The sequence below is a fragment of the Delphinapterus leucas genome, chromosome 6 (assembly GCF_059928025.1).
Source record: "Delphinapterus leucas isolate spDelLeu-1000000601 "Yukka" chromosome 6, BTC_Dleu_Yukka2, whole genome shotgun sequence".
NCBI lineage: Eukaryota > Metazoa > Chordata > Mammalia > Artiodactyla > Monodontidae > Delphinapterus > Delphinapterus leucas.
Genome location: NC_143134.1, coordinates 88,872,817 through 88,885,277, shown reverse-complemented (window position 1 = coordinate 88,885,277; position 12,461 = coordinate 88,872,817). Strand labels below are relative to the sequence as shown.

Sequence of the window (12,461 nt, the reverse complement as noted above, 5' to 3'; positions counted from 1 at the left end):
GGAGTGACACAATATATTTAAAATGATGAAAAGGAAAAACATACAACCAAGAATACTCCACCCAGCAAGACTCTCATTCAGATTTGATGGAGAGATCAAAAGTTTTACAGACAAGCAAAAGTTAAAAGAGTTCGGCATCACCAAACCAGTGTTACAAGAAATGTTAAAGGGACTTCTCTGAGCAAAAAAAGAGAAGGCCACACTAGGAACATGAAAATTACAAAATGAAAAAGCTCATCAGTAAAGGCAAATAACTACTTTAAATGTAAATGGACTAAATGCTCCAATCAAAGACATAGAACGGCTACAAAAACAAGACCCACATATATGCTGCCTACAAAAGACTCAGTTAAGATCTAAAGACACACACAGACTGAAAGTGAGGGGATGGAAAAAGGTATTTTATACAAATAGAAACAAAAATAAAGCCGAGGTAGCAATATTTATATCAGACCAAATAGATCTTAAAACAAATATCGTAACAAGAGACAAAGAAAGACATTATATAATGATCAAGGGATCAATCCAACGAGAAGATATAACAATTGTAAATATATATGGACTCAGCACAGGAGCATGTATTTACTTATTTATTTTAAAATTTATTTATTTATTATTTTGTTTATTTTTGGCTGTGTTGGGTCTTCGTTGCTGCATATGGGCTTTCTGTAGTTGCAGTGAGTGGGGGCTACTCTTCATTGCTGTGCACAGGCTTCTCATTGCGGTGGCTTCTCTTGTTGCAGAGCATGGGCTGTAGGCGCGTGGGCTTCAGTTGTTGTGGCGCATGGGCTCAGTAGTTGTGGCTAGCCGGCTCTAGAGCACAGGCTCAGGAATTGTGGCGCATGGGCTTAGTTGCTCCGTGTCATGTGGGATCTTCCCAGACCAGGGCTTGAACCCATGACCCCTGCACTGGCAGGCAGATTCTTAACCACTGTGCCACCAGGGAAGTCCCAGCACAGGAGCATTTAAATACAAAGAGCAAATATTAATAGACATAAAGGGAGAAATTGACAGTAAAACAATAATAGGGGACTTCAACAACCCACAGATAGCAATGGACAGCTCTTCCAGGGAGAAAATCAATAAGGAAACACTGGCCTTAAACAACACATTAGACTAGGTGGACTTAATAGATATACATAGAACATTTCATCCAAAAGCTGCAGAATACATATTCTTTTCAAGTGCACATGGAATGTTCTCCAGGGTAGATCATATGCTAGGCCACAAAACGAGTCTCAGTAAGTTTAAGAAGATTGAAGTTATATCAAGCCTCTTTCTGATCACAAACCTATGAGACTAGAAATCAACTGTAAGAAAATAAGTACAAAAAACACAAACAAATGGAGACTAAACAAATACTACTAAACAACGAATGGCTCACTGAAGAAATTGAAGAAATAAAAAAAAAAATCTGGAGAAAAATGAAAATGAAAACACAATGACCCAAAATCTACAAGATGCAGCAAAAGCATTTCTAAGAGGGAAGGTTATGCTGATAAAAGCTTACCTCAGGAAACAAGAAAAATCTCAGATAAACAACCTAAACTTAGACCTAAATGAACTAAAGATCAGACAACACCCAAAGTTAGTAGAAGGAAAGAGATCATAAGGATTTAAGCAGAAATAAATGAAATACAGACTAAAAAACAATAGAAAATATTAATAAAAACTAAGAGCTCATTCTTTGAAAAGATAAACAAAATCAATAAGCTGTTAGCTGTTTCATCAAGGAAAAAAAAAAAAGAACCCAAGTCAATAGAATCAGAAATGAAAACAGAGAATTTACAATCAACACCATAGAAATACAAAGGATCATAAGAGATTACTATGAACAATTATATGCCAATAAAATGGACAACCTAGAAGTGTACAGTCTCCCAAGATTGAATCGGGAAGAAATAGAAAATATGAACAGACCAATTACCAGTAATGAAATTGAATCAGCAATTTAAAAAAATTCCAACAAACAAAAGTCCAGGGCCAGATGTTTTCACAGCTGAATTCTACCAAACATTTAGAGAAGAGTTAACATCTGTCCTCCCAAGCTATTTCAAAAAATTGAAGAGGAAGCAACACTCCTGAACTCATTCTGTGAGGCCAGCATCACCCTGATACCAATACCAGACAAAGATATCACAAAAAAGAAAATTACAGGCCAATATCACTGATAAACATAGATGCAAAACTCCTCAACAAAATATCAGCAAGCCAAATATTAGCAAACCAAACCAAATTCAACAATATATTAAAAGGATTATACACCATGATCAAGTGGGATTTATCCCAGGATGGTTCAAGATCTGCAAATCAATCAATATGATACACTACATTAACAAACTGAAGAATAAAAATCATATGATTATCTCAATAGATGCAGAAAAAGCTTTTGACAAAATTCAACATCCATTTATGATAAAAACTCTCCAGAAAGTGGATATAAAGGGAATCTACCTCAACATAATAAAGGCCATATATGACAAACCCACAGCTAACATCATACACGTGGTGAAAAGCTGAAAGCATTTCCTCTAAGATCGGGAACAAGAGAAGGATGCCCATTCTCACCACTTTTATTTAACATAGTATTGGAAGTTCTAGCCACATAAATCAGACAGGAAAAAGAAATAAAAGGAAGCCAAATTGGAAAGGAAGAAGTAAAACTGTCACTATTTTCAGACAACATGGTACTATACATAGAAAATCCTAAAGGCACCACCAGAAAACTACTAAAGCTCATCAATGAATTTGGTAAAGTTTCAGGATACAAGATTAATATACCGAAATCTGTTGCAATTCTATATGTGAACAGCAAACTATCAGAAAGAGAAATTAAGGAAAACAATCCCATTTACCATCACATCAAAAAGAATAAAACACCTAGCAATAAACCTACCTAAGTAGGTAAAAGACCTGTACTTGATAAGACACTGATGAAAGAAATTGAAGACGACACAGATGGAAAGACACACTGTGTTCATGGATTGGATTTTTTTTTTTTGGCTGTGCCACACAGCATGCAGGATCTTAGTTCCCCAACCAGGAATCGAACCTGTGCCCTCTGCAGTGGAAGCACAGAGTCCTAACCACTGGATCGCCAGGGAATTCCCTGGAAGAATACTGTTAAAAGGACCATACTACCCAAGGCAATATATAAATTCAATGCAGTCCCTACCAAAATACCAATGGTATTTGTCACACAACTAGAACAAAAACTTCTAAAATTTGTATGGAAACACAAAAATACAAACACAAAATAGCCAAAATAATCTTGAGAAAGAACAAAGCTGGAGGAATCATGCTCCCTGACTTCAGACTATACTACAAAGCTACAGTAAGCAAAACAGTATGGTACTGGCATATAAAAACAGACATATAGATCAATGGAACCAAAAAGAGAGCCCAGAAATGAACTCACTCTTTTTTCTTTAAGATTTTTAAAAAAATAAACAAATTTATTTATTTATTTATTTATTTATGGCTGTGTTGGGTCTTCGTTGCTGTGCGTGGGCTCTCTCTAGTTCCGGTGAGCGGGGGCTACTCTTCATTGCAGTGTGCAGGCTTCTCATTGCGGTGGCTTCTCTTGTTGCAGAGCATGGGCTCTATCTAGGTGCATGGGCTTCAGTAGTTGTGGCACACAGGCTCAGTAGTTGTGGCACACAGGCTTAGCTGCTCCATGGCATGTGGGATCTTCCTGGACCAGGGCTCGAACCCATGTCCCCTGCATTGGCAGGCGGATTCTTTTTTTTTGTTTTTTTGTTTTTTTTGCGTTATGCGGGCCTCTCACTGTTGTGGCCTCTCCCGTTGCGGAGCACAGGCTCCGGACCCGCAGGCCCAGCGGCCATGGCTCACGGGCCCAGCTGCTCCATGGCACGTGGGATCCTCCTGGACTGGGGCACGAACCCGTGTCCCAAACCCGTGTCCCCTGCATTGGCAGGCGGACTCTCAACCACTGCGCCACCAGGGATCCCGGCAGGCAGATTCTTAGCCACTGCGCCACCAGGGAAGCCCTCAAGATTTTTTTGATGTGGACCATTTTTAAAGTCTTTATTGAATTTGTTACAGTATTGCTTCTGTTTTATGTTTTGGTTTTTTGGCCGCTAGGCATGTGAGATTTTAGCTCCCCGACCAGGATCAAACCCACATCCCCTGCACTGGAAGACAAAGACCTAACCACTGCACTGCCAGGAAAGTCCATGAACCCACTCTTATATGGGCAATTAGTCTATGACAAAGGAGACAAGAATATATGATGGAGAAAAACAATCTCTTCAATAAATGGTGTTGAGAAAATTGGGCAACTACATGCAGAAGAATCAAACGGGACTACTTTCTCATACCATATAAAAAATAAACTCAAAATGGATTAAAGACTTAAATGTAAGACCTGAAACCATAAACTCCTGAAAGAAAAATAGGCAGTACTCTCTTTGACATTGGTCTTAGCAATACGGGTTTTTTTCATATATCTCCAGGCAAGGGCAACAAAAGCAAAAATTTAAAAATGGAACTACATCAAACTATAAAGTTTTGCACAGTGAAGGAAACTATCAGCAAAATTAAAAGGCCATCTACTGAATGGGAGAACCTATTTGCAAATGATGTATTCAATAAGGGATTAATATCCAAAATACACAAAGATCTCATACAACTCAACATCGAAGAACAAACAACATCGAAGAACAAACAACCCAATTTTAAAATGGCCAGAGATCCTGGATGGACATTTTTCCAAAGAAAACATACAGATAGCAAACAGGCATGTGAAAAGGATGCTGAACTTCACTTATCATCAGGGAAATGCAAATCAAGACCACAATGAGATATCACCTCACATCTGTCAGAATGGTTATTATATAAAAGATAACAAATAACAACTGTTGGCCAGGATGTGGAGAAAAGGGAACCCTCATGCACTTTTGGTGGGAATGTAAATTGGTGCAGCCACTATGGAAAACAGTAAGGAGGCCGCTGAGCCTGCGCGTCCGGAGCCTGTGCTCCGGAACGGGAGAGGCTACAACAGTGAGAGGCCCGTGTACCGGAAAAAAAAAAAAAAAAAAGGAGAAAATGCCCCCTACAGCTCCTTGCTACAACTTCATCTGAAGAGAACATAGGAGAAAATCCTAAAAAGGGGTCACTTTATTTTGAGTTAAATGATTCTATGAACACAGAACCATTCAACTATATATGGAAATATAAAATTCTCAATATTGGTCAAACAAACACAAAATCTCCAAGTGGCTTAATAAGTGTACAAATTCTCAAAATTGTATTTCCTATTATTACAAGTATTTATATTTCTAGTTATTATTTTCCTAGCTATAATCTTAAGCATTAAGTATTTTAGATATTTTTCTTTTTTTTTTTTTTTGCATTACGCGGGTCTCTCACTGTTGTGGCCTCTCCCGTTGCGGAGCACAGGCTCAGCGGCCATGGCTCACAGGCCCAGCCGCTTCGCGGCACGTGGGATCTTCCCGGACTGGGGCAACGAACCCGTGTCCCCTGCATCGGCAGGCAGACTCTCAACCACTGTGCCACCAGGGAAGCCCAAGCATTAAGTGTTTTAGAAACATATTATACTTACAATATACATACAAAAAAGTGCATATATCTTAGGTGGACAATATGAATTTTTACAAACTACACATACCCATGTAATAAGCCCCTAGATAAAAACTGAACATTAACACTGTTTTGAAATTTTTTATTCACTTTCAAGAGGAAAAAATTAATGTTCTATTCTGGATACTTGGTGGTATGCCATGTAACTTTAAAAGCAACATTCCCATATTGAACACCTTCTGGGACTTTCTATTTTTTTTGTTGTTTTGTTTTCACATTTATTTATTTATTTATTCGTTTTGGTGCACAGGCTTCTCTCTAGTTGTGGCTCGCGGGCTCCAGAGCACGCGGGCTAGGTAGTAGTAGCATTTGTGCTCTCTAAATGTGTTGCGTGGGCTCTAGAGTGCGCAGGCTTAGTTGCTCCACAGCATGTGGGATCTTAGTTCCCAGACCAGGGATCAAACCCACGTCGCCTGCATTGTAAGGTGGATGCTTAACAACTGGACCACCAGGGAAGTCCCCTGTCTGGGACTTTCAATATCACTTGTGGTAGACAAAATAATAGCTTTCTAACGATATCCGTGTCCTAATCCCCAGAACCTGTGAATATGTTTCCTTACATACCAAAAGAGTCTTTGCAGGTGTGATTGAATTAAGGATTCTAAGATGGGAAGATTATCCTGAACTATCTGAGTGGATCCAATGTAATAAATTATAAGGGTCTTTTTAAGTAAAAGAGGCAGGCAGGAGAGTCAGAGAAGGAGATGTGACAAGGGAAGCAGATGTCAGAAAGAGCATAAGGCAAGGAATGTGGATAGCCTCTAGAAAATGGAAAAGGCAAGGAAGCAGATTCTCCCCTGCAGCCTAAGGAAGACAAAACTACTGATACCTTTGTTTTTTTTAATTGAGATATAATTGACATATATATTAGGTTCAGGTGTACAACACAAGGGTTTGACATATGTATCTTATGAAATGATCACCACAATAAATCTAGTTAACATTGATCACCACACATAGTTATAAAATTTTTTTCTTGTGATGATATCTACACTGCTTCTTTGATTTTAGTCCCTCAAAACCCATTTCAGACTCCTAACCTCCAGAACTGGAAGATAATACAATTGTATTTTTAAGCCACTAAGTTTTATGTAATTTGTTACAGCAGCAGTAGGAAACTAATACACCATCTGGAGTCTGGTGAATCTGTGTCCAGAATCATATACCTTATTGCCTATCTAATAGCTTCATGTGGCTATCTCATAGGCATCTCAAACCTAACATCACAAATTAAACCTTTATTTTTTAACTCCCCAAACCTGATCACTCCTTCAGCTTTTCTCATCTTGGTAAATGGCACCAATCACCCAACTACTAATGCCAGACATCTGGAAGTCAACCTTGTTTCCTTCATTTTCTCTGTACCCAATCTATAATGAAGTTGCAACAATTCTACTTCCAAACTAAATATCATATCGATCCACTTCAAATGAGTTTCACTGCCACCATTTTTTTACAATTACTTTTATTTTATTCTCTTTAATATGGAATGTGTGCATATAATACAAAAGATATAAGTAGGAATTCAGTGAAAAGTCTATCTCCTCCCAGCCCTTCCAGATGCAATCAGTGGTACCAGGTTGTTTGTATGTGTATGTGTGTGTGTGTGTGTATATCTTTCAGAGGCTTTTTTTTTTTCCACTGCTACCATTCTTGACTCTCACCCAATCCCTTCTCCACAGAACAGCCAAAGTGATATTTAAAAAAAGAAATCTCCTGGCACTTCCTTGCACGAAACGCCTTAATGTCTGTCCTTTTGTGGCTGATATGATCTTTTGGTGGCTCCAAGCTAGCTGCAGGGGAACTAACAGTTCACAACTATTCTGCAAATTAAAGCATCATTAACTGAAATACATCAAGTGCAAAAGTTTGATTGGACTTGAAGTTCACTTTATAGCAAGAACCGTCAGTGAATTGTTAGGCTGTTTAAATAGTTTCGCCTGCGATAAATTCTTTAATGGTTGTAAAAAAAATATTTTAATGTTCTGTATCACCAATTCAAAGCTTCTTGTCAATGGTGACTAGGAATTCGAAACGATCATTAGAAAGTCTTCATCAGGAGCTGTGTGAGGCCTTTCCCGACAGTTTCTTGGCCACCTCTGTGCTCCTCCCTGGAGCAGGAAGGCCTGGGTGCCATGTAGGGGAGGCACCCAGCAGGGGAGGCCGAGGCTGAGCTCATTATAAGGATCAGCTGGTCTCTGCCTTGCCTGGGTCATCATCAGCACTCCACTGAGCCCTCTAGCAGACACGGTTCTGGAGTGGCACAGCTTCACTCAGGACAGGGCTCTGGGTCGACCCCCAGACGACCGTATTGTTTTGGTCATGCCTATGAAATGACTGCGTGGCTGGAAGGCGTTAAGAAATTGCACCTCGGGCCCAAGGCCAAAACAATTGCCTCGTACGGCGCTCGGCTTCCGAACTTTCGCGTGGCAGGCAAACGAGCCCCTCAGGGGCGGGACACTGGCAGGCCGCCCGGGGCTGTGCCACGACCACGGAAGGCGCCACCCCGCCCTCCTCGCACAGCCAATCGCAGAATTCGTCCCCGCTCACGTAAGGCACGTCGGCAGATTCGGGTGGGAACGCAGGGCGCGCGGGGTGTGCGGGGTTGGGGTCGAGGCGCGTCATCGCCCGCGGGGCCGAGTGGCGGAAGCCAAGGGGGCGGTCTCACGCCGGCCTGCTTTCCGGCGCGGCGCTCAGCTCTTGTCCACGAGGCCTGGCGGCGGCAGCGACAGCGGCAGCGGCAGCGGCGACGCGGGAGGAACGGCGGATCGGCGCCTGGTGAGAACCGCGCGCCCGCCGGGGACGCGGGGGAGGCGGGCTCGGGGAGCGCAGCCTCCGGGCCCGCACCCCGAGGCCTCAGCTCCCCGGCTAGAGGCTCCGCACCCGACCCGGGCCTGGCTCTGTCTCCCGCGGGCCAGCACGCCAGGGCCGCTCTTTAGTTCCTATGTGGGCTCAGCCTTTGGCCCGTGGAGCAGACGGGTTGAGTGTGGACCCCGGGCGAATAACCGGGAGTGGGGCGCGGGGTGTTAGAGGGAGGCCAGCTGCACTCCATCCCACCGGCTGTCCTGAAAGATAGCAAGCATCCCGTTACGGAGGTGTGCAGGAGAGGGCGGAGAGCTCCGTGACGGACAAGTGGCCCCGGGGTGTAAAGGGTTGGACTGAAAGATCATCTTGAGGGTCTGCGCCCCACCCTGACTGTATTCTGAGTCTGGGCTTTCTTGGAAGCTTGATATGCGTTTATTTTCCGTCCAATCCGGAGCACACTTGTAAAAAAGCACGAAAAAGTTTTTTTTTTTTTTTTGAATTCTGATGGAGAAGAGGGGTGGGGTACAGCTTGGCATTTAGAGATAACTGGGTAACCCGATTGTGGGAGCTCAGGAAGAAGTCACACCAGAGTATAGCTCAGGATAGAGTTCTGAATTTCAGACCCTCCTGATTCCTGTGTCATCCCGTCTGCACTGAGGGAAGAGAGTGATACATCATATGTTCCCTTCATTTCCATGGTGCCTGGCAGGACCAGGCATAAGGAAGGTTCTCACTCATGGGTGTTTATGAAATGAACAGACACAGGCAAACACTGGATATGGGCACTACCTTGAATGCTGATTTGGTGTTTGGTTCTGGTAATTGTTAACTGTGATTTGGGGCAAGTAAATTGGTTTTCACTGTACCTCGTTGTGCTCATTTGTGAAATGGGGCTAATAAGATAGGGCTGTGAGGATGAAGTGAGTTAATGCTTGTAAAGCTCTTAACACAGTGCCTGGCAATTGTTTACTTTGATGGTTTCCTCTGCTCAGAGACTGCTTGAGCCAAGTGTTTGTCTTTTTCTATAGTTGAGTGGGACAACAGTATTTATTTTTCTGGACAGGGTCACTCACCTTTTGTCAGTATTAATAATGGTCAGTCTTGAGTTGAGAGAATGCAGGTTTCTCAGAGATTGCCAGTGAGATCAAGGTGAAGTTGTATTTTTCGGGTATTTTTCTGGTTTTAGTGGCTCTGGTTACTAACTATTAGGGAATTGAGTGAAATGGATGTAAATATCCAATCCATCTGCTTTCTGAGCTTTAGGCTTTAAGGACTGTGGACAGTGCAGCTTCAGTGTGCATTTAAAAGATTTCTTGTTTTTAATAAAATATTTCAAATATGCTGAAAAGGGGGCTTCCCTGGTGGCGCAGTGGTTGAGAGTCCGCCTGCCGATGCAGGGGACGCGCGTTCGTGCCCCGGTCCGGGAAGATCCCACATGCCGCGGAGCGGCTGGGCCCGTGAGCCATGGCCGCTGAGCCTGCGCGTCCGGAGCCTGTGCTCCGCAACAGGAGAGGCCACAACAGTGAGAGGCCCGCGTACCGCAAAAAACAAACAAAAATGGATCCTTGGGCATGACATTTTAATGTTTTTTTTTTTTTTTTTTTTGCGGTACTCGGGCCTCTCACTGTTGTGGCCTCTCCCGTTGCGGAGCACAGGCTCTGGATGCGCAGGCTCAGCGGCCATGGCTCACGGGCCCAGCCGCTCCGCGGCATGTGGGATCTTCCCGGACCGGGGCACGAACGCGCGTCCCCTGCATCGGCAGGCGGACTCTCAACCACTGCGCCACCAGGGAAGCCCAGGCATGACATTTTATACAGAACAAATAATAATGTATACTAGGCGGAGAAAGAAAATTTGTTAATTTTGTTCCTGGTGCTTCTGTTTGGGAAAGTGAACTGGTAAAGATCTATTATGTGGCCAGGTGTCATGTACTAGATTGTAAGTTCCTAAAAATCAGAGGTGAGGTCTTTCTCAGCTCTGTCTCTCAGTTTTTGTTTTGTTTTGTTTTGTTTTTTGGCCATGCCATGTGGCATGTGGGATCTTGGTTCTCCGAGCAGGGATCAAACCCACGCCCCCTGCATTGGAAGCGTGGAGTCTTAACCACTGGACTGCCAGGGAAGTCTCTCTCAGTTTTCTTTACAGTGCTCTGCACAGAGTCAGTTCTCAATAAGTGTTTGTGACATTGGTCATTTTTACTTCCAGGGCTGTCATAACCCTACATGTATTTGAAAAGTTGATGGCCAGCATTTTTCAAAATTGCACTTTTAGGTTTGATATTTCTAATGCCTTTGAACTTTCCCATTTTACCACTTAATTCAGAAACATAATTAAGAGCAGTTAAAAAACAAGGTATGCAACAACAGCGTAGCATAAGTTACTAATTGCATGACACACACACTCTATGTATTTATAAAATATATTTATATGTGTGAAGAACTGTGTATTTATTTGTATATGCATAGTTTATCTGCAGAAGGATAGATAAGAAACTAGTAATTCTAAGCATTCAGGGAGAAGAACTACATGCCTGGGAACACAGATGAGAAGACATTTTGCTCTATAGCCTCCTGTGCCTTTTCAGTTTTAAACCATGTGAATGTACTACCTAATAAAAAAAAAAGTTAAATAAAATTTTTTTTTTTTTTTTTTTTTTTTTGCTGTACGCGGGCCTCTCACTGTTGTGGCCTCTCCCGTTATGGAGCACAGGCTCCGGACGCGCAGGCCCAGCGGCCATGGCTCATGGGCCCAGCCGCTCCGCGGCACGTGGGAACTTCTCGGACCGGGGCACGAACCCGCGTCCCCTGCATCGGCAGGCAGACTCTCAACCACTGCACCACCAGGGAAGCCCAAGAATTCTCCTCTTAACAAAGGATTTTTACCATTATTATTGTTTTTTCTAAGATTTAACTTTATTCCTTAAAAAAGTTTTGGCCTTAGTAACATTGTTTTATTTTTCATAGTTTGTGTATATGGCTACCTTACTTTCAGTTTTGGTATAATAACCGTTGAGTTACTTGGTAAATACTAAACATTTTAGAATTGCCCAATGGAAAGTTTACTATTCTCTTAAATACAAATTTATCAACCATGAATGATTTGCTTTGCCTCACCCAGCAAATTAAATATCACCAACAATTTATTCAGCTCACATTTAATGATGAGTGGAAAAAGATTTATGTACAAGAACACTTAGGACAGCTGTTTTTGGAAAAATATTTTTGTCTCTTTGGTTAGGTATTGCTTAGATCTCACAAATACAACTCACTTGACAGAATGCTCGCTTCACTATCTTACAAATGCTTTCCATTGGGTGGAGTTAGCTCTTACTGGAGATTATAAATTCTGAATGGGCCTAATGATGGGCAATTTGTGTGATTATAGAAGTTCTAGCCTACGAGAGATGAGATACCAACAGCAGAAGGCTACTGACGAGATTTCCACTGAGTTTCAGAGTCTGCCCTGATTGAAAAGGCAGCTTCCCTTTTATTGGCATCCTTACTCAAGCTTCTCTGGATTCCTGATTGCAAATTCTAAATATTGATACACTTCCAGAGACATAAGCATTGAGATCAGTCCGTGAAGTGAAATTTTATATTGATATAAGGAAGTTTTAAAAGCTCCTTGAAACATAGCTCTTATCCCTTGCTCCTGGTTTTTACTTTTTGAAAGGAGGGTATAGAATTGTGGGGGGATGGGTGGGCAAAGGAGTTGAGCAATAGTATATGTGTGTATGATGGGGCCACAGTGCTCAGAGGGAGGCAGCCACGAAGAGGGGTGGAGTAAGGAGGAACTGAGGTTTATGCGAAGACTTTCCAGAAGAGATGACACTTAGCCTGAGTTTTAAAGGATGAGGAAGAATCCAGGCAAGAGGGAAAGGAAGTTTTAGGTAGAGGAGCTTGCATCTACAAAGGCACAGAGATATGGAGACCCACTGGTTGAACTGCAGGCACTTTGGCATGGCTTTGGTTCAGAGTAAGGATAGTTGTAAGGGGACAAATGGTTGGAAGGATGAACTAGGTCCAGATCAGCAATTT

General features: G+C 42.4%; 1 protein-coding gene across 4 annotated transcripts in view; it reads left to right on the top strand.

Annotated features, from left to right (window-relative positions):
- The first annotated feature begins 7,968 nt into the window (after positions 1-7,968).
- Positions 7,969-12,461, top strand: part of GNE (glucosamine (UDP-N-acetyl)-2-epimerase/N-acetylmannosamine kinase) — a 53,029-nt gene continuing 48,536 nt past the window's right edge. Inside the window, exon 1 of one of the 4 annotated variants that reach the window (XM_089913393.1) lies at positions 7,969-8,400. The gene's annotated coding sequence lies outside the window, so the exon portion shown is untranslated. The remainder of the gene's footprint in view (positions 8,401-12,461) is intronic. The other 3 variants (XM_022600280.3, XM_089913395.1, XR_016393590.1) reach the window with 3 other exon arrangements.